This window comes from Gadus macrocephalus, chromosome 8 (genome assembly GCF_031168955.1).
Source record: "Gadus macrocephalus chromosome 8, ASM3116895v1".
Taxonomy (NCBI): Eukaryota; Metazoa; Chordata; class Actinopteri; order Gadiformes; family Gadidae; genus Gadus; species Gadus macrocephalus.
The window spans coordinates 3,969,919-3,989,555 of NC_082389.1; the positions used below are offsets into that span (position 1 = coordinate 3,969,919).

At 44.9% G+C, this 19,637-nt stretch overlaps 3 protein-coding genes across 5 annotated transcripts in view; 2 read left to right on the plus strand and 1 right to left on the minus strand.

The window, feature by feature from the left end:
- slc39a6 (solute carrier family 39 member 6) overlaps positions 1-19,637 on the plus strand; it is a 583,352-nt gene that overhangs the window by 519,247 nt on the left and 44,468 nt on the right. The gene's annotated exons all lie outside the window — the stretch shown is intronic.
- Positions 1-19,637, minus strand: part of LOC132462545 (uncharacterized) — a 570,484-nt gene that overhangs the window by 497,154 nt on the left and 53,693 nt on the right. The gene's annotated exons all lie outside the window — the stretch shown is intronic.
- The window catches only part of wdr33 (WD repeat domain 33), a 373,687-nt gene that overhangs the window by 196,222 nt on the left and 157,828 nt on the right, over positions 1-19,637 (plus strand). The window lies entirely within an intron of this gene.

Below are 19,637 nucleotides of genomic sequence, written 5' to 3' on the forward strand. Positions count from 1 at the left end.
TCACACCAATAATAAGAATAAAATTAAATATGTAGGATTTCAAAGCTGTGAATGCTACAGCATTCACACCAATGATAACCCTGTGGAAATTGCCATAAGTGAGAGATACAATTTCGCACGTTGAGCACACAGTTGTGTGACTCGTTTATTTAGTAAGAGAGAAACAGGAAATCAAAACATGCTGAAGGTAAACAAATCCCGCATGGGCTCTGACGTCATGAGACGCTCGTAATCCTTAAAAGGGACAGCGATCCCTGAACCACCAAGATAGTAAACGACATGCCTAACACAATTGAAAGAACAACACATAACAAAATACTGTAGGTGAATTATGTTACACTCACTACAACCCATTAAATACGGTATGATTTCTAGATGTCATGGCAACGTCCGCTCGCGACACTGGACTTGCGATCGAGGCATCGACGCGGACGTTCATTCACATAGCCAAAAACAAGAGAATAGATGGCTAGATCAAATAAACATCAAGACATACAATTCTAAAAAGAATAGATGAAGCAGCTACACTTTTTCCTTTGCGGTTTGCCTATAGAGCAGCGCACCTGCATTTAATATATCCGTGTATTGTCACAATTTCTCAGTATCAAAGGTGAAAGTAGAAACGGGTGGCCAAAAGCTGTCGTATTGTTAGTTATCACAGACAATTTTAAGTAGAAATGAGTGGCCAAAAGCTGTCATTTGTTAGTTATCACAGACAATTTTCAACAATGAATGATCTGTACGGAGCTCCATAAGGGACATTAGGGAGAACGCTCCCGGACAGAACCTTATGCCGCTTTTCCACCGCACATGTAGCTCGACTCGACACGACTCGACACGACACGACTCGACACGGTAGCAGCACGGGTGCTTTTCCACCGCAAATAGTACCTCCTGGACGTGGGCGGGGTCGGCTGCGCGAAAGGGCCGTGACGTATTTGTGTACGGGACGCAAACAACACATACGCAACCCACACATGGACAGAACCCACATAACAACAATGGAGGACATCGATCGCATTACTATTATTAGCTGGCATGTTGAAGAAGTTGGAGAAGTGGAACATGTTGGCTGCGCGCTGCTATGGATGTTACCAGCATGGTTGCCATGTCGCTCTCGTGACTTCGTCACACTCTCTGGCCAATCAGTCGCCGGCCGTCTGCCGACGTCACCTTTTAGCATCGGCTCAGCTCGCTTGGAACCTAGAGCGAGTAGGTACTAGAAAAAGCAGCCACTTCAGGTACCAGATACCATGGTACCGCGGTGGAAACGCAAAAAATGCGAGCTGAGTCGAGTCGTGTCGAGTCGTGTCGAGCTGGTACCATGCAGTGGAAAAGCGGCATTAGTTTGGAAGTCATGCTTAGTGACACGAAAAATAGCCTACTTCCAATTGAAATACAAAATTTAGAAAATAGGCCTACGTGTCCCTGATCACGTTTCAATAGATTAAATAACGTGACAGTGACACGTATTTTCGTGAGACCATACCCGTACTTCCATGAGTATACTTAAAGGAAGTATACTATCCGCACTGTCTACTACGTTAATTTTTCAGATGTGAGTGCTGTTCCAAATCGAGTACTCCGTGGTGCACAAACCGGAAATTACGATCACGTTTGCCGCCGTGGCTCCTCCCCCGCAATAAACATCCCGCTTTGAACAGTGAACTCTTTACGCCTAGCAGCTATAAAAAGCTATAAAAACTACAAAATGACTTGCATTAATGCAGACTATGTGGGAAATGCGCCGACTTTGGCTCAGCCTGGCTCCGCCTCTTTCGCTACGTAGCTAAGATGGCTGCCGTTGAGTACGTGTGTCCTTCGATCCACACTTCACGATTAGCCCGTTTTGAGTAGGCCTACGGCATCCGGGTCCTTGAAGAATACTTCTTTTCGCCGGATCTGAATTGGAACGTACTGCGTACTCAAATTTTGGCTAGTAAGTACGGACAGTACGGGTATTGGAACACGGCACTGTACTTACGTGACACAAACCAGCACCGCAAACGTTTTCTCCCGCTTGAGATGACGTCTTTCTTTATAGGTTCATGGGTCTGATTCGCCGATTTCCCATGCTGATATCCCCGGAGATTCTCGGGCATCTTCGACAATTTGGCTATAGATTGTCTCATTACACGATAAAAAATAATATAATTATAGCCTAATTATATATATAGCCTATACATATATATAGGCAACATATATAATTAGGCAATATATATCCTATACATATAGCATTTGTGGTTTTGGCATAAACATAACTAGGGTGCACTGTTCTATCTGCGCACACCCTTTCTGAAGCCTCTCTCTCTCTCTCTCTCTCTCTCTCTCTCTCTCTGTCCCTCCCTCTCTCTCTTTCTCTCTCGTACCGTTTTGTGGAGCACGTTCATTGTCTGACAACACTCCCATTCAGAAAGCATTGGTTTACATTTCGTTCTGTGAGGCACGCAAAAAGTCGGACTATCGTACTCTGGAACACGCTTCAATAGATTAACGTTCGTGCGCATGAGCACGCAATCGCGTGATACCGGGTTGGCCGTTCACCTCCGTCCCGCCATGATTCAAGGGGATTGTGGAAACAATGCTGTCATCCAAGGATCAACAGCTGTCACTTTTGGCGGAGCTCCAGCAGCTTCTAGCGAAAAAAGTGATTTCCACAGTCCCGAAGGGAGAGGAAATGCAGGGATTCTATACCCGTTATTTCCTGGTACCCAAGAAAACAGGAGGGCTGAGACCGATTCTCGATCTAGCCCTATTCAACAAATGCATCGTGGAGAGGCTGTTTCACATGTTAACAATCAGACAAGTGTTACAGTGTGTAAAACCAGGCGACTTGTTCACCTCAATAGATTTGAAGGACACATACTTCCACCTCACAGTGATCCCCAAACACAGGAAATTCCTGCGTTTCTCATTCCAATGGTCACACTACCAGTACAACCGTCTCCCGTTCGGCTATTCTCTAGCCCCGCGAAAGTTTTCCAAGTGCGTGGTGATGGCTCTCAGGCCGCTGCACGCAACAGAAATGAGAGTAATGTTCTACTTGGATGTTCGCTTCTGATGGCTCCAAGGAGGAAGCAGCTATTCCAACAAAAAAGCTGGTAATCCAACTGTCGAATTTAGGCTTCACCATGAATTGGAAGAAAAGCTCCCCCCTCCCCTCACAGAGTGTGATGTATTTGGGGGTAGAGCTGGATTCAGCTGCAATGAGGATGGAGACGCTGTGGTGCCTCCTCCGCTGCTGTTCCCTGGGCAGCGTTGTGACAGCCCTCTCTGCTGGGGCCGCTGGGGCTCCTTCAAATGAGGCGGCTGCAGAGATGGTTTTCTCGCCTGTGCATCGACCCGGTGTGCCAACGGCGGCGCAAAGTGACCGTTCCCCTATCAGTGGGCCCCGATTTCACCCACTGGGGCGATCCCCGAAGTCTAGCGAGAGGGGTGCCGTTGGGCAGAGCAACGTCACACATCTCTGTGTTCACGGATGCTTCTCTGTCGGGCTGGGGAGGAACATGCGAGTTTCACGTAGTGGGCGGCGTTTGGCCCCCATGACCATGCTTATAAACGCATTGGAGCTAGGGCTGGGCGATAACTCGATTACGATTATTAATCGCGATAAATCTCACGTCGATTACGACGATAAGCATTAGACATAAATGCTCGATATGAAAAAAAAATAAAACATTTCTGATATGGATTTACCTGACAGCCAATGCGGCAGAAATAAACAAAATAGTCAGATCGCAGTTTTGTGGTTAATGCCTAAGTACACGCCCATTCCCTGGTGCATGTTTGAGCTTCCGTTACGCACACACACACACACACACACACACACACACACACACACACACACACACACACACACACACACACACACACACACACACAGCCTATCAACAACAATGAAAATAAGATAAAAAAAAAAATATATATATATATGTATAATTTTTTTTTTATATTATATATCGTGATTAATATCGATATCGATCGATATCGAAAAAACCCACGGACAACAAGGCGACAGCAGCATACATAAATCGCCAAGGGGGCGTGTGCTCGGCACAGCTAATGAGCATAGCGAGACAGCTGTTATGCTGGGCGCGCACACACTTGCTCTCCATCAGAGCAGCGTACATCCCCGGTGTCCTGAACAGAGTGGCCGACATGATGTCGAGGGGGGGTCCCCAACCAGGAGACTGCACTCTGCACCACGATCTGATCAATCAGATATGGAGCGAGTTTAAGAAGTCTCGGTGACAGCGTCTTATAACGTTCTATATATAACAGTATAATATAATTTTATGTATAATTGTATACATAATATCACGGCCAAAAGCTCTATGCGCCTCCGGATGGCCGAAGCCAGCTCTCGTAGGGATTGGGCTTTGCAGGTTTTTTTTACCGGCATTGCTATGGTTACCTGTCTTGTGTGTTCCAACGCTTTATTAGGTAGCCTATCTATTAGGTTGGTAAATATATATTTTTTTTATGAAAAAACGCATCAAAAATATTACAATGCAAAGACAAACTGCCAAACTTTTAACCTTTTTAACCTAATACTGTATGCCGCGGCAACCTTAAATGGTACTTATAATTGTCATAATAATTTCTTTCGGTGTTTCGGTTTTCGGTTTTCGGTTTTCGGCCTTGGTTTCATCATTTTCCGTTTTCGGTTTCGGCCAAGAATTTTCATTTCGGTGCATCCCTAGCTTTTAGCACGGTTAAACCGTACGCGGCTGCTGTTTCAGCTTGCTACGTTGGCTTCGGGGATAAAACTGTTTTTAGTCACCCCTAAATGAAGTGCTTCCTAAAAGGTGTAGGGAGAGAGAGAACCGTGACGCGCTCTCTCACTCCACAAGGGGATTTAACACTGGGGCTGCGCGCATTGGTTAAAGCCCCATTTGAGCCTCTTGACTGGGTGCCCCTCAAGTTTGTGTCAGCCAAGACAGCTTTACTGCTGGCCCTGACGTCAGCTAAGAGAGTGAGCGACCTGTCTGCACTCTCTGTAGCCCCTTCTTGTCTTAGAATACAAGGGGACGGCAGTTCGGCCATATTACGCCCGAACCCGGCTTTTACACCAAAGAGTATTACTAGCTCGCTTAGATCAAGAGTAATAACACTCAATGGTTTCTCTCTCCCTCCTTATCAATCTGAGGAGGAGGCAACAGCCCATCTCTTGTGCCCCGTACGCGCGCTTGCCTGTTATGTGAAGCGCACGGAGGCTCTGCATAATACTCAACGGTTATTTGTGCATTACAGAGAACATTCCCAGGGCCTCCCCCTGACGATACAACGGCTGTCGCATTGGCTGTGTGATGCTATCACACAGGCTTATGTGTCAGCGGGGGCAGAGCCGCCTGAGACTATCAGAGCTCACTCGACCAGAGGAATATCGTCCTCTGTCGCTCTGCAAAGAGGGATGCCTATGGAGGATATCTGCACAGCAGCCTCCTGGGCTTCCCCATGCTCTTTTATTAGGTTTTACCTAAGAGACATGTCGCGCCTCTCTATGAAACACTCAGTTCTAGGTGCTTTGTCAGAGTAAGGGCCCTTACATAGTCGACGCAACGCTACGCTTACGCGTCCAAAAGGCTACGCGACGCGACGCTTTGGCCGCCATTAAGCGTCGAAGCGTAGCAAAACGCGTCCTCCAAATTTTTGATACGCGACGCGCCGATCCATGCAATACCAAGCGTTGTCGGTGGGGGTGATACTGCAAATATTGTACATTATTACTACTATAGGAACATATGAGAGGATGCGGGAACGTGATAAGAATGACTTGACGTCTCTTTTACTAATTATCTGTGCCAATTTATGCGAACCCTTCCACAGGGTCAAAGTGCTATTTTGATGCGCGACATCAGACAGCTGATGCGGGATTGTGAGCCATTTTAATGATCTTCTTGTCACCCGATATTCGTTCTATTGCTGGCCTTATTTGTTTTAGAATTTGCCTATTTGAATTAATTACGTAATGTTTTGTGTTCACGTTCAGCTGCTCCCTGACAAGGGCCGGTTTTGGTGAGTCGGGAAGATATCGGATGACTCGCGAAAGGAGATCATCAAACTTTGGCGCCGACATCCGAAAATACTGGAAATGCCTCTCCTCGTCCATGCTTCGCATTGGAAGCACCAGAGAAACAAATTCCCCATCCTGATCTCGTGTGGTATTTAAAGGGCGCACATACCACCGCCTATCTCTGCGCTTCATCACTCTTCTTCCGTACTAGCCACTTTGATCGGAACGTCACCTGGAACGTCCCCCCGCGAAAACACCGGTGACTCTGCTGCCACCCATGGCGTGAGTGGTGTATTGCATGTCATGCATTGCCCGCGACGTTCGCGTATGCTGTGTAGACTATGAAAGGAAGCGCGACGCTCGCGTCACTCACGTCGTTTACGCGCGTCGCTCGCGTCGACTATGTAAGGGCCCTAAGTGTGATTGTGTAACTATTCCCCTCGCGTATTAAACAATGTGAGGTGGAGTCAAATATTCATGCTGAGAGCTCTTGTATCTTATCAGACACATTAGAGCTGCTCGTTGATGAAGTTCCGTTCGGCGCATGACGTGTGTAATGCTACGTCTGACACATGATACTAGCGCGTCTGTAGCTGTGTTTCTGGTACTGATCGGGACCAATGAGGCATAGACTATATCGTGCTTTGCCCTTTTAACCCAATAGCGATAGCCTTAAAAGGTGAAGCCTATGCGACATAGAACGATAGTTACGTATTGTAACTCTAGATTCTATGAGTATAGGCGCAGCCTTTTAAGTGTCGGCCTCATTGTCCTTTAAATAGCTGAAGAAAAGCTGTTTATTGGGAGCAGAACGTCTGCCGGCGCCCGCCTATATCTGCGAAATGCGGACGTCGTTGAGGCCCGCAGACGTAATTGAGGCCCACGCTGTTGGTGGGCGGGGATTACAAGTTTTTCAGTGCTACGGCTCACGCCTAGGGATAACCCAATAGCAATAGCCTTAAAAGGCTGCACCTATACTCATAGAATCTAGAGTTACAATACGTAACTATCGATTGTAACTCTAGATTCTATGAGTATAGGCGCAGCCCCCGCTGACTCATAAGCCTGTGTGATAGCATCACACAGGCTTATGAGTCATTTTCCCCCAGACAGACAGACAGACACTTTATTTACCCCAAACTAACTTTCATAATCCAGCAGGTTACACAATACAAATAACTCTTACACAAATACAGACAGCCTATACAGTAGGTTAATACAGCGACCACCTCAGCAAAAGGTAAAATGTAAAAAGATATAAGCTAAATTTAAAATACAGATGCTGTAGCCTACATAAAAATACAGATGCCACATGAAATATGAAAATAGGATAGGATGCTGGACGCTCGCCGCAGCCTGCGATGGAGGCGGGCGGGGCTGGTAAGCCGGGCGAGGTTGCCTTTTTAAAGGTAATGAAGGGCTTGCTCGATCAATAGTACAAGGTTTATTGACGGCCTGAATATGTGAAGCGAGAGATACGTGTGTAACAGTTGCGGCCGAGCCAGAAGGCTCCAGCGTTAACTGGGGTGTGGGGAGAAAACAGCCGTCTTTAGTAAAGAGGTGTTTCTCGCTGTCACACGCTCCTCCCTCGCCCCGTAATTGCCTTGAGCCCGCTGCCCGGGGCCTTCCCTGGCTGCTCGCCGTAGCCTGCGACGGAGGCGGGCGGGGCTGGTAAGCCTGGGGGCCAGGAGGAGGAGCTGCCGGCGGCGCCGTGACAATGGCTGTCGGGGGCCTATGGCGGCGACGGGAGCCTGGAGCGGAGCGCTGCTGCCCGGGTGGTTTTCGCCACGTCGACTGCCCGTTCGGCCAGATGATCTGGGTCAGCCGCCATGTTATGTGACAGCAGGGCGATGTTATTTATAACAGCCTCTTGCTGCATCATAAACTGATGCGCTCTGTCTGTAAGCTTGGCCGTCAGTTGGTCTTTGGGAGTGGGGCAGCGTTCGCTGAGACCCGGCTTCACTACAAAGACCGCACACAGAGCGGGATCCAGCGGCGGTACCGCCCTGTAACCCCGGTCTGTCAGACCCTCCGTCTTCGTGACCTGGATAAATGTTTTCACCGGGGCCCCGAGCTTCCCGGGCTCCGCCGCAGCCCCATTGAAGTACGGTCTGATGGCGGGAAACATCGGCCAGATCGGGTTGAGACGAGCAGGGCGTATCGCGGCCTCGAGCCCCCAGATGCCATGCAGCTGGTCCGGGCGTTGTGGGGCCTGAGGTATGGGCACCGCAAGGCCAAGGTTTGCGGCTGCCCTGGCGATAATGCCCGTTAGCTCTGCCACCAAAGCTCCAACCACTGGAAGTGAGGTGGCGGCAGAGACGGGCAATGCTGCTGCCCCAGGCCTCTCCATTCGGAGAGGGGAAGCCGGGGGAGACGCCCCCTCCTCGTCGCGGTCGGAGTCGTCCGACTCCGAGCTCACAAGGAGAGGGGGCATCGTCGAGCGGAACAGTAAAGTTGTCGGCCCATTCAGCAATAGCAGCGGCAGTGTCGGCTCTGCGCTGCCTGTCGTCCGACTGCAGCGCCATACAATGCCGACTCAGACAGAGCGGCGAGAGCGCCAAGACGGCATGTTCATGCCCAAGGCAGCCCTCGCACACCTCATGGCTGCCATACGGCAAGATGTAACCCGTGTTACATGTCTTGCAGATGCGGATCGTCTTCGAGTCCATAATATCTATTTATTTATTTCAGTATGCTATCAATCCCGGCTGGGTCACCTGGTTGAGGGTGTATGATGTTGCGAGACCCGAAACACCCAATGACCCCAGGTTCCATCACTGATGATGTGTCTAAGTGCATCAATAGATGTATGTTAAACTACAAGATCGTCCTGAAGAAAATGGGACCAGAACGTCCGCCGGCGCCCGCGTACATCTGCGGTGTGCGGGGATTACAAAATGTTCAGTGCTACGGCTCACGCCTAGGGATAACCCAATAGCGATAGTCTTAAAAGGCGAAGCCTACACGACATGGAAACACATTTGCCGAAATTTGTAGCAAACATTGCAGTAAGTTAAAGGTTAGAACCATCTCCTATGGAGTCAGATTGGACTCTATCCTTGGAGAAGCGTCTCAGTAACGAGGCCACCAGATTCGGCTGTCTTGTAGGGAGCTGTTTACAGTAATCCTATAACTGATATTTTGCCTGTTAGGCATAAGAATAATGTGCGCATATGTTACCAAAAATACAGTTAAAATGGCAGCCAATAGGATACTGTTCATGACCGAATGTTCAGTGTTTTTTGTTCTAACAATGAAAATGACTTCTGGGTCACATTAAATGACTATGATTGTAATGGAATATTTTTAAATATACTAGCACTGTCCTCAATATTGCTGGTGTATTTGATTGTTTTCAATCTTATGGCATAATAATTAATTCCACAATATGTGTTGGCAGACATTATCTACTTGGTTGGAGATTCATCTTGGATGCAGCACATTAATCCCAGAAGCGCTTTTCCAGAAATGATTTACTTTGCGAGAAATAATGACTCCAGCAATATAAGTCAAAGTCTGTTCTGTCTCATTGATTACGTCTTTAAAACTTTCCAGATTTGCCACTTTATCGGTGAGCCTGGTCAGGGTCAACTGAGACGGGAAAGCCGTTACAGGTAAAAACATCCGCATTCAAAGCCAGTTTCACCACACCCAAGTTGGTTTCTGAGAAATGGCCTGACAGGTAGAAGGAAGAAGCCACAAGTAGACGGGTGGAAAATAGTTGAGGTTAGAATAATCGGTTATTCTTCATGTGTGGCATGGGATTCAGATAATGTCACTACTGTTGTGAGCTACGAGTTCAATAGACTTCATTGATCAATTAAGACATCTGGCCACCTTTTCTACCTCCACTCTGGCAATCAATGTGTCCAGGTTAAATCAGCTATCACCACACACCCTGACCTCTGCAATCAACCGGTTTCAATCTCGTCATCATCACATATTCTGATTCAGGAGGGGCCGATTTAAAGCCACCTAGATGGAGTGTGGCAACAGTCCTGGCTTCACAATGAAAATAAGGATGACGCACACCCAACCGATGGAAGATACTGACCAACAAAGAATGTACCCTCTTTCTATTTTTCTTCAACTCTACTTTGACCAACTGTGTAGGATTTTTACATACATTCACATCGATGAAAGTATAGATTGTGAGGAAACAAAGCATATCGGTCCAATCCCAAAGAGGTGGACGGATAAAGTAAGTACACAGATTTACCGGTATTTGTACTATGCAACTCGTTGGCGTTTCTAGCCAACATGGCCCTAAGGTGAAGGGTAGGACCATTTCCTATGGAGTCAGATGGGACTCTTCCTCAGAGAGGCATCACAGTACCGAGGGCACCAGATGTCTTGTACGCAGCTGTTTACAGTAATCCTATAACTGATTTCTTGCCTGTTAGGCCTAAGGATAATGTGTGCATATGTTACCAAAAGTACCTTTTAAATGACGGCCGATATGTTACTGTTCATAACAGCATGTTCAGTCTTTATTGTTGCAACAATGAATAGGTCTTCAGGGTCACATTAAGGGACTATAATGGTAATGGAATGTTTTTAACTAAACATCCCCTTAATATTGCTGGTATATTTGATTTTCTTCACACTTATGTCATAATAATGAATTCAAAAAGACGTAGCCCCTTATCAACTGGCCTGGTCAGGGTTAACTGAGACGGGAAAACCATGAAAGGGAAAAACATCCGCATTCAAAGCCAGTTTCACCCACACAAGTTGGTTTCTGAGAATTGGCCTGACAGGTAGAAGGAAGAAGCCACAAGTAGACGGGTTGAAAGTAGTTGAGGTTAGAATAACCGGTTATTCTTCATGTGTGGCATGGGATTCAGATAATGTCACTACTGTTGTGAGCTACGAGTTCAATAGACTTCATTGATCAATTAAGACATCTGGCCACCTTTTCTACCTCCACTCTGGCAATCAATGTGTCCAGGTTAAATCAGCCATCACCACACACCCTGACCTCTGCAATCAACCGGTTTCAATCTCATCATCATCACATATTCTGATTCAGGAGGGGCCGATTTAAAGCCACCTAGATGGAGTGTGGCAACAGTCCTGGCTTCACAATGAAAATAAGGATGACGCACACCCAACCGATGGAAGATACTGACCAACAAAGAATGTACCCTCTTTCTATTTTTCTTCAACTCTACTTTGACCAACTGTGTAGGATTTTTACATACATTCACATCGATGAAAGTATAGATTGTGAGCAAACAAAGCATATCGGTCCAATCCCAAAGAGGTGGACGGATAAAGTAAGTACACAGATTTACCGGTATTTGTACTATGCAACTCGTTGGCGTTTCTAGCCAACATGGCCCTAAGGTGAAGGGTAGGACCATTTCCTATGGAGTCAGAAGAGACTCTTCCTCAGAGAGGCATCTCAGTACCGAGGGCACCAGATGTCTTGTACGCAGCTGTTTACAGTAATCCTATAACTGATTTCTTGCCTGTTAGGCCTAAGGATAATGTGTGCATATGTTACCAAAAGTACCTTTTAAATGACGGCCGATATGTTACTGTTCATAACAGCATGTTCAGTCTTTATTGTTGCAACAATGAATAGGTCTTCAGGGTCACATTAAGGGACTATAATGGTAATGGAATGTTTTTAACTAAACATCCCCTTAATATTGCTGGTATATTTGATTTTCTTCACACTTATGTCATAATAATGAATTCAAAAAGACGTAGCCCCTTATCAACTGGCCTGGTCAGGGTTAACTGAGACGGGAAAACCATGAAAGGGAAAAACATCCGCATTCAAAGCCAGTTTCACCCACACAAGTTGGTTTCTGAGAATTGGCCTGACAGGTAGAAGGAAGAAGCCACAAGTAGACGGGTTGAAAGTAGATGAGGTTAGAATAACCGGTTATTCTTCATGTGTGGCATGGGATTCAGATAATGTCACTACTGTTGTGAGCTACGAGTTCAATAGACTTCATTGATCAATTAAGACATCTGGCCACCTTTTCTACCTCCACTCTGGCAATCAATGTGTCCAGGTTAAATCAGCCATCACCACACACCCTGACCTCTGCAATCAACCGGTTTCAATCTCATCATCATCACATATTCTGATTCAGGAGGGGCCGATTTAAAGCCACCTAGATGGAGTGTGGCAACAGTCCTGGCTTCACAATGAAAATAAGGATGACGCACACCCAACCGATGGAAGATACTGACCAACAAAGAATGTACCCTCTTTCTATTTTTCTTCAACTCTACTTTGACCAACTGTGTAGGATTTTTACATACATTCACATCGATGAAAGTATAGATTGTGAGCAAACAAAGCATATCGGTCCAATCCCAAAGAGGTGGACGGATAAAGTAAGTACACAGATTTACCGGTATTTGTACTATGCAACTCGTTGGCGTTTCTAGCCAACATGGCCCTAAGGTGAAGGGTAGGACCATTTCCTATGGAGTCAGAAGAGACTCTTCCTCAGAGAGGCATCTCAGTACCGAGGGCACCAGATGTCTTGTACGCAGCTGTTTACAGTAATCCTATAACTGATTTCTTGCCTGTTAGGCCTAAGGATAATGTGTGCATATGTTACCAAAAGTACCTTGTAAATGACGGCCGATATGTTACTGTTCATGACAGCATGTTCAGTTTTTATTGTTGCAACAATAAATAGGTCTTCAGGGTCACATTAAGGGACTATAATGGTAATGGAATGTTTTTAACTAAACATCCCCTTAATATTGCTGGTATATTTGATTTTCTTCACACTTATGTCATAATAATGAATTCAAAAAGACGTAGCCCCTTATCAACTGGCCTGGTCAGGGTTAACTGAGACGGGAAAACCATGAAAGGGAAAAACATCCGCATTCAAAGCCAGTTTCACCCACACAAGTTGGTTTCTGAGAATTGGCCTGACAGGTAGAAGGAAGAAGCCACAAGTAGACGGGTTGAAAGTAGTTGAGGTTAGAATAACCGGTTATTCTTCATGTGTGGCATGGGATTCAGATAATGTCACTACTGTTGTGAGCTACGAGTTCAATAGACTTCATTGATCAATTAAGACATCTGGCCACCTTTTCTACCTCCACTCTGGCAATCAATGTGTCCAGGTTAAATCAGCCATCACCACACACCCTGACCTCTGCAATCAACCGGTTTCAATCTCATCATCATCACATATTCTGATTCAGGAGGGGCCGATTTAAAGCCACCTAGATGGAGTGTGGCAACAGTCCTGGCTTCACAATGAAAATAAGGATGACGCACACCCAACCGATGGAAGATACTGACCAACAAAGAATGTACCCTCTTTCTATTTTTCTTCAACTCTACTTTGACCAACTGTGTAGGATTTTTACATACATTCACATCGATGAAAGTATAGATTGTGAGCAAACAAAGCATATCGGTCCAATCCCAAAGAGGTGGACGGATAAAGTAAGTACACAGATTTACCGGTATTTGTACTATGCAACTCGTTGGCGTTTCTAGCCAACATGGCCCTAAGGTGAAGGGTAGGACCATTTCCTATGGAGTCAGAAGAGACTCTTCCTCAGAGAGGCATCTCAGTACCGAGGGCACCAGATGTCTTGTACGCAGCTGTTTACAGTAATCCTATAACTGATTTCTTGCCTGTTAGGCCTAAGGATAATGTGTGCATATGTTACCAAAAGTACCTTTTAAATGACGGCCGATATGTTACTGTTCATAACAGCATGTTCAGTCTTTATTGTTGCAACAATGAATAGGTCTTCAGGGTCACATTAAGGGACTATAATGGTAATGGAATGTTTTTAACTAAACATCCCCTTAATATTGCTGGTATATTTGATTTTCTTCACACTTATGTCATAATAATGAATTCAAAAAGACGTAGCCCCTTATCAACTGGCCTGGTCAGGGTTAACTGAGACGGGAAAACCATGAAAGGGAAAAACATCCGCATTCAAAGCCAGTTTCACCCACACAAGTTGGTTTCTGAGAATTGGCCTGACAGGTAGAAGGAAGAAGCCACAAGTAGACGGGTTGAAAGTAGTTGAGGTTAGAATAACCGGTTATTCTTCATGTGTGGCATGGGATTCAGATAATGTCACTACTGTTGTGAGCTACGAGTTCAATAGACTTCATTGATCAATTAAGACATCTGGCCACCTTTTCTACCTCCACTCTGGCAATCAATGTGTCCAGGTTAAATCAGCCATCACCACACACCCTGACCTCTGCAATCAACCGGTTTCAATCTCATCATCATCACATATTCTGATTCAGGAGGGGCCGATTTAAAGCCACCTAGATGGAGTGTGGCAACAGTCCTGGCTTCACAATGAAAATAAGGATGACGCACACCCAACCGATGGAAGATACTGACCAACAAAGAATGTACCCTCTTTCTATTTTTCTTCAACTCTACTTTGACCAACTGTGTAGGATTTTTACATACATTCACATCGATGAAAGTATAGATTGTGAGCAAACAAAGCATATCGGTCCAATCCCAAAGAGGTGGACGGATAAAGTAAGTACACAGATTTACCGGTATTTGTACTATGCAACTCGTTGGCGTTTCTAGCCAACATGGCCCTAAGGTGAAGGGTAGGACCATTTCCTATGGAGTCAGAAGAGACTCTTCCTCAGAGAGGCATCTCAGTACCGAGGGCACCAGATGTCTTGTACGCAGCTGTTTACAGTAATCCTATAACTGATTTCTTGCCTGTTAGGCCTAAGGATAATGTGTGCATATGTTACCAAAAGTACCTTGTAAATGACGGCCGATATGTTACTGTTCATGACAGCATGTTCAGTTTTTATTGTTGCAACAATAAATAGGTCTTCAGGGTCACATTAAGGGACTATAATGGTAATGGAATGTTTTTAACTAAACATCCCCTTAATATTGCTGGTATATTTGATTTTCTTCACACTTATGTCATAATAATGAATTCAAAAAGACGTAGCCCCTTATCAACTGGCCTGGTCAGGGTTAACTGAGACGGGAAAACCATGAAAGGGAAAAACATCCGCATTCAAAGGCAGTTTCACCCACACAAGTTGGTTTCTGAGAATTGGCCTGACAGGTAGAAGGAAGAAGCCACAAGTAGACGGGTTGAAAGTAGTTGAGGTTAGAATAACCGGTTATTCTTCATGTGTGGCATGGGATTCAGATAATGTCACTACTGTTGTGAGCTATGAGTTTAATAGACTTCATTGATCAATTAAGACATCTGGCCACCTTTTCTACCTCCACTCTGGCAATCAATGTGTCCAGGTTAAATCAGCTATCACCACACACCGTGACCTCTGCAATCAACCGGTTTCAATCTCATCATCATCACATATTCTGATTCAGGAGGGGCCGATTTAAAGCCACCTAGATGGAGTGTGGCAACAGTCCTGGCTTCACAATGAAAATAAGGATGACGCACACCCAACCGATGGAAGATACTGACCAACAAAGAATGTACCCTCTTTCTATTTTTCTTCAACACTATTTTGACAAACTGTGTAGGATTTTTTACATACATTCACATCGATGAAAGTATAGATTGCGAGCAAACAAAGCATATCGGTCCAATCCCAAAGAGGTGGACGGATAAAGTAAGTACACAGATTTACTGATATTTGTACTATGCAACTCGTTGGCGTTTCTAGCCAACATGGCCCTAAGGTGAAGGGTAGGACCATTTCCTATGGAGTCAGATGGGACTCTTCCTGAGAGAGGCATCACAGTACCGAGGGCACCAGATGTCTTGCACGCAGCTGTTTACAGTAATCCTATAACTGATTTCTTGCCTGTTAGGCCTAAGGATAATGTGTGCATATGTTACCAAAAGTACCTTTTAAATGACGGCCGATATGTTACTGTTCATGACAGCATGTTCAGTCTTTATTGTTGCAACAATGAATAGGTCTTCAGGGTCACATTAAGGGACTATAATGGTAATGGAATATTTTTAACTAAACATCCCCTTAATATTGCTGGTGTATTTGATTTTCTTCACACTTATGTCATAATAATGAATTCAAAAAGACGTAGCCCCTTATCAGCAGGCCTGGTCAGGGTTAACTGAGACGGGAAAACAATGACAGGGAAAAACATCCACATTCAAAGGCAGTTTCACACACAAGTTGGTTTCTGAGAAGTGGCCTGACAGGTAGAAGGAAGAAGCCACAAGTAGACGGTTTGAAAATAGTTGAGGTTATAATAACCGGTTATTCTTCATGTGTGGCATGGGATTCAGTATATGTAACTAGTCTTGTGAGCTATAAGTTCAATAGGCTTCTTTGATCAAATAAGACGGCTGGTCACGTTTTCTACCTCCACTCTGGCAATCAATGTGTCCAGGTTAAATCAGCCATCACCACACACCCTGACCTCTGCAATAAACCGGTTTAAATCTCATCATCATCACTTATCCTGATTTTGGAGGGCGAGTTAAAGCTACCTAGACGGCGTGTGGCAGTGGACCTGGCTACACAATGAAAATAAGGATGACGCACACCCAACCGATGCAAGACACTGACTAACAAAATATAAGTTAGAAGTCTCCACACTCTTTCTACACTGCTTGATCTCTATTTTGACCAACTGTCTAGGATTTTTACATACATTCACATCTATGAAAGTATAGATTGTGCGCAAACAAAGCGTATCCGTCCCATCCCAAAGAGATGGACGCATAAGGCAAGTACACACATTTACTGATATTTGTACAATGCAACTCGTTGGTGTTTGTAGCCAAAATTGCCCCAAGTTAACGGTTAGATCCATTTCCTATGGAGTCAGTTGGGACTATCCTGGGAGAAGCATCTCAGTAACGAGGGCACCAGATTCGGCTGTCTTGTATGCAGCTGTTAACAGTAATCCTATGACTGATATTTTGCCTGCTAGGCCTAAGGCTAATGTGGTCATATCTTACCAAAAATACATTTAAAATGGCGGACAATATGCTACTGTTCATGACCGCATTTTTAGTCTTTATTTTTGTAACAATGAAAATGTATTCTACGCCACATTAGGTGACTATAAGGGTAATGGAATGTTTTTAACTATACATCACCTTAATATTGCTGGTGAATTTTATGGTTTTCCTACTTAAGGCATAATAATGAATACCAAAATTCATTGGTATTCAAAATGTCTGCATCTAGCAGGTTATATTCCGCAAGCATGTTCCCAACATCACCCTCTCTTCTGCGCCTCAAGAAATTTCTGGCTATCATCACCTCTCCTGACTTAAGGCCAGTGTCTTCTTTAAACTGAAAATTAAAAGATTTAGCCCCTTATCAGCAGGCCTGGTCAGGGTTAACTGAGACGGGAAAACCATGGCAGGTAAAAACATCCGCATTCAAAGGCAGTTTCACCCACACAAGTTGGTTTCTGAGAAGTGGCCTGACAGGTAGAAGGAAGAACCCACAAGTAGACGGGTTGAAAATAGTTGAGGTTAGAATAACCGGTTATTCTTCATGTGTGGCATGGGATTCAGATAATGTCACTACTGTTGTGAGCTACGAGTTCAATAGACTTCATTGATCAATTAAGACATCTGGCCACCTTTTCTACCTCCACTCTGGCAATCAATGTGTCCAGGTTAAATCAGCTATCACCACACACCGTGACCTCTGCAATCAACCGGTTTCAATCTCATCATCATCACATATTCTGATTCAGGAGGGGCCGATTTAAAGCCACCTAGATGGAGTGTGGCAACAGTCCTGGCTTCACTAGGAAAATAAGGATGACGCACACCCAACCGATGGAAGATACTGACCAACAAAGAATGTACCCTCTTTCTATTTTTCTTCAACTCTATTTTGACCAACTGTGTAGGATTTTTTACATACATTCACATCGATGAAAGTATAGATTGTGAGCAAACAAAGCATATCGGTCCAATCCCAAAGAGGTGGACGCATAAAGTAAGTACACAGATTTACTGATATTTGTACTATGCAACTTGTTGGCGTTTCTAGCCAACATGGCCCGAAGGTGAAGGGTAGGACCATTTCCTATGGAGTCAGATGGGACTCTTCCTCAGAGAGGCATCACAGTACCGAGGGCACCAGACAGAGCCGGTTCAGACCTCCATGGGGCCCTAGGCAAAATTCTGCCAAGGGGCCCTCCTAACTGAACCCCCAAAATGTTCAACTGTCGCACCTGACACCCAGTGCTTCCACTCATCTCCCCTTTAAATATATTGCATATCGCCACCTGTTGGTCCAACTCAGAATAAATACAGACCAAATCAGAAACAACATACTAACCTCGAAACATCAAACCAATACTTCAAGCAACAGTTTGATATTTCTCGGTATGATCTCACTCTATTAATAAGTGTTTATTATTTAGCACCATTGTCATAATATTTCACGAGTTTTATTTATTCACCAAGAATAAATCGTATCTGCGTCTGTATTTGCCTGTGGGCTATCCAAGCAAACAAACTTCAATCTTAGTCAATATGTATCCATTACTTTCCATTTTGTTAAGTGCAGTTGTAACTATACAAGGCTACAACTAAAATTATAGAAGCTAGCAAGACGCACACAGAGACCGGGGATCCCCAAGGGCTCACCGCCCTGTAGGTCTAACACGGACTGTCCCTCCCTCTCTACCACCAGGAGAGGAGAGTTAAAGGCTTTACCTGACTGCTGCTCCCGCAGTTCATTTTTAAGTTCCTTCCTCTTCCTTTTTTCATTCCCCGAGGGATAGCTCCGCTTCATCTTTCTACACTGATGATGCAATGATGCGCATGGGTAGCTATCTGACGTCACGTCCGCGACGGACAGTTACGTTGTCAGGTTTTTTTTTTTTCCCCACGGGGCCTTTATTATAAATAATAAATTTGCGGGGCCCTACGCAACGTGCGTAGTATGCGTATTGAAAGAACCGGTACTGGCACCAGATGTCTTGTACGCAGCTGTTTACAGTAATCCTATAACTGATTTCTTGCCTGTTAGGCCTAAGGATAATGTGTGCATATGTTACCAAAATTACCTTTTAAATGACGGCCGATATGTTACTGTTCATGACAGCATGTTAAGTCTTTATTGTTGCAACAATGAATAGGTCTTCAGGGTCACATTAAGGGACTATAATGGTAATGGAATGTTTTTAATTAAACATCCCCTTAATATTGCTGGTGTATTTGATTTTCTTCACACTTATGTCATAATAATGAATTCAAAAAGACGTAGCCCCTTATCAACTGGCCTGGTCAGGGTTAACTGAGACGGGAAAACCATGGCAGGTAAAAACATCCGCATTCAAAGGCAGTTTCACCCACACAAGTTGGTTTCTGAGAATTGGCCTGACAGGTAGAAGGAAGAAGCCACAAGTAGACGGGTTGAAAGTTGTTGAGGTTAGAATAACCGGTTATTCTTCATGTGTGGCATGGGATTCAGTATATGTAACTAGTCTTGTGAGCTATAAGTTGAATAGGCTTCATTGGTCAAATAAGACGTCTGGTCACCTTTTCTACCTCTACTCTGGCAATCAATGTGTCCAGGTTAAATCAGCCATCACCACACACCCTGACCTCTGCAATAAACCGGTAAAAATCTCATCATCATCACATATCCTGATTCTGGAGAGGCCGAGTTAAAGCTACCTAGATGGCGTGTGGC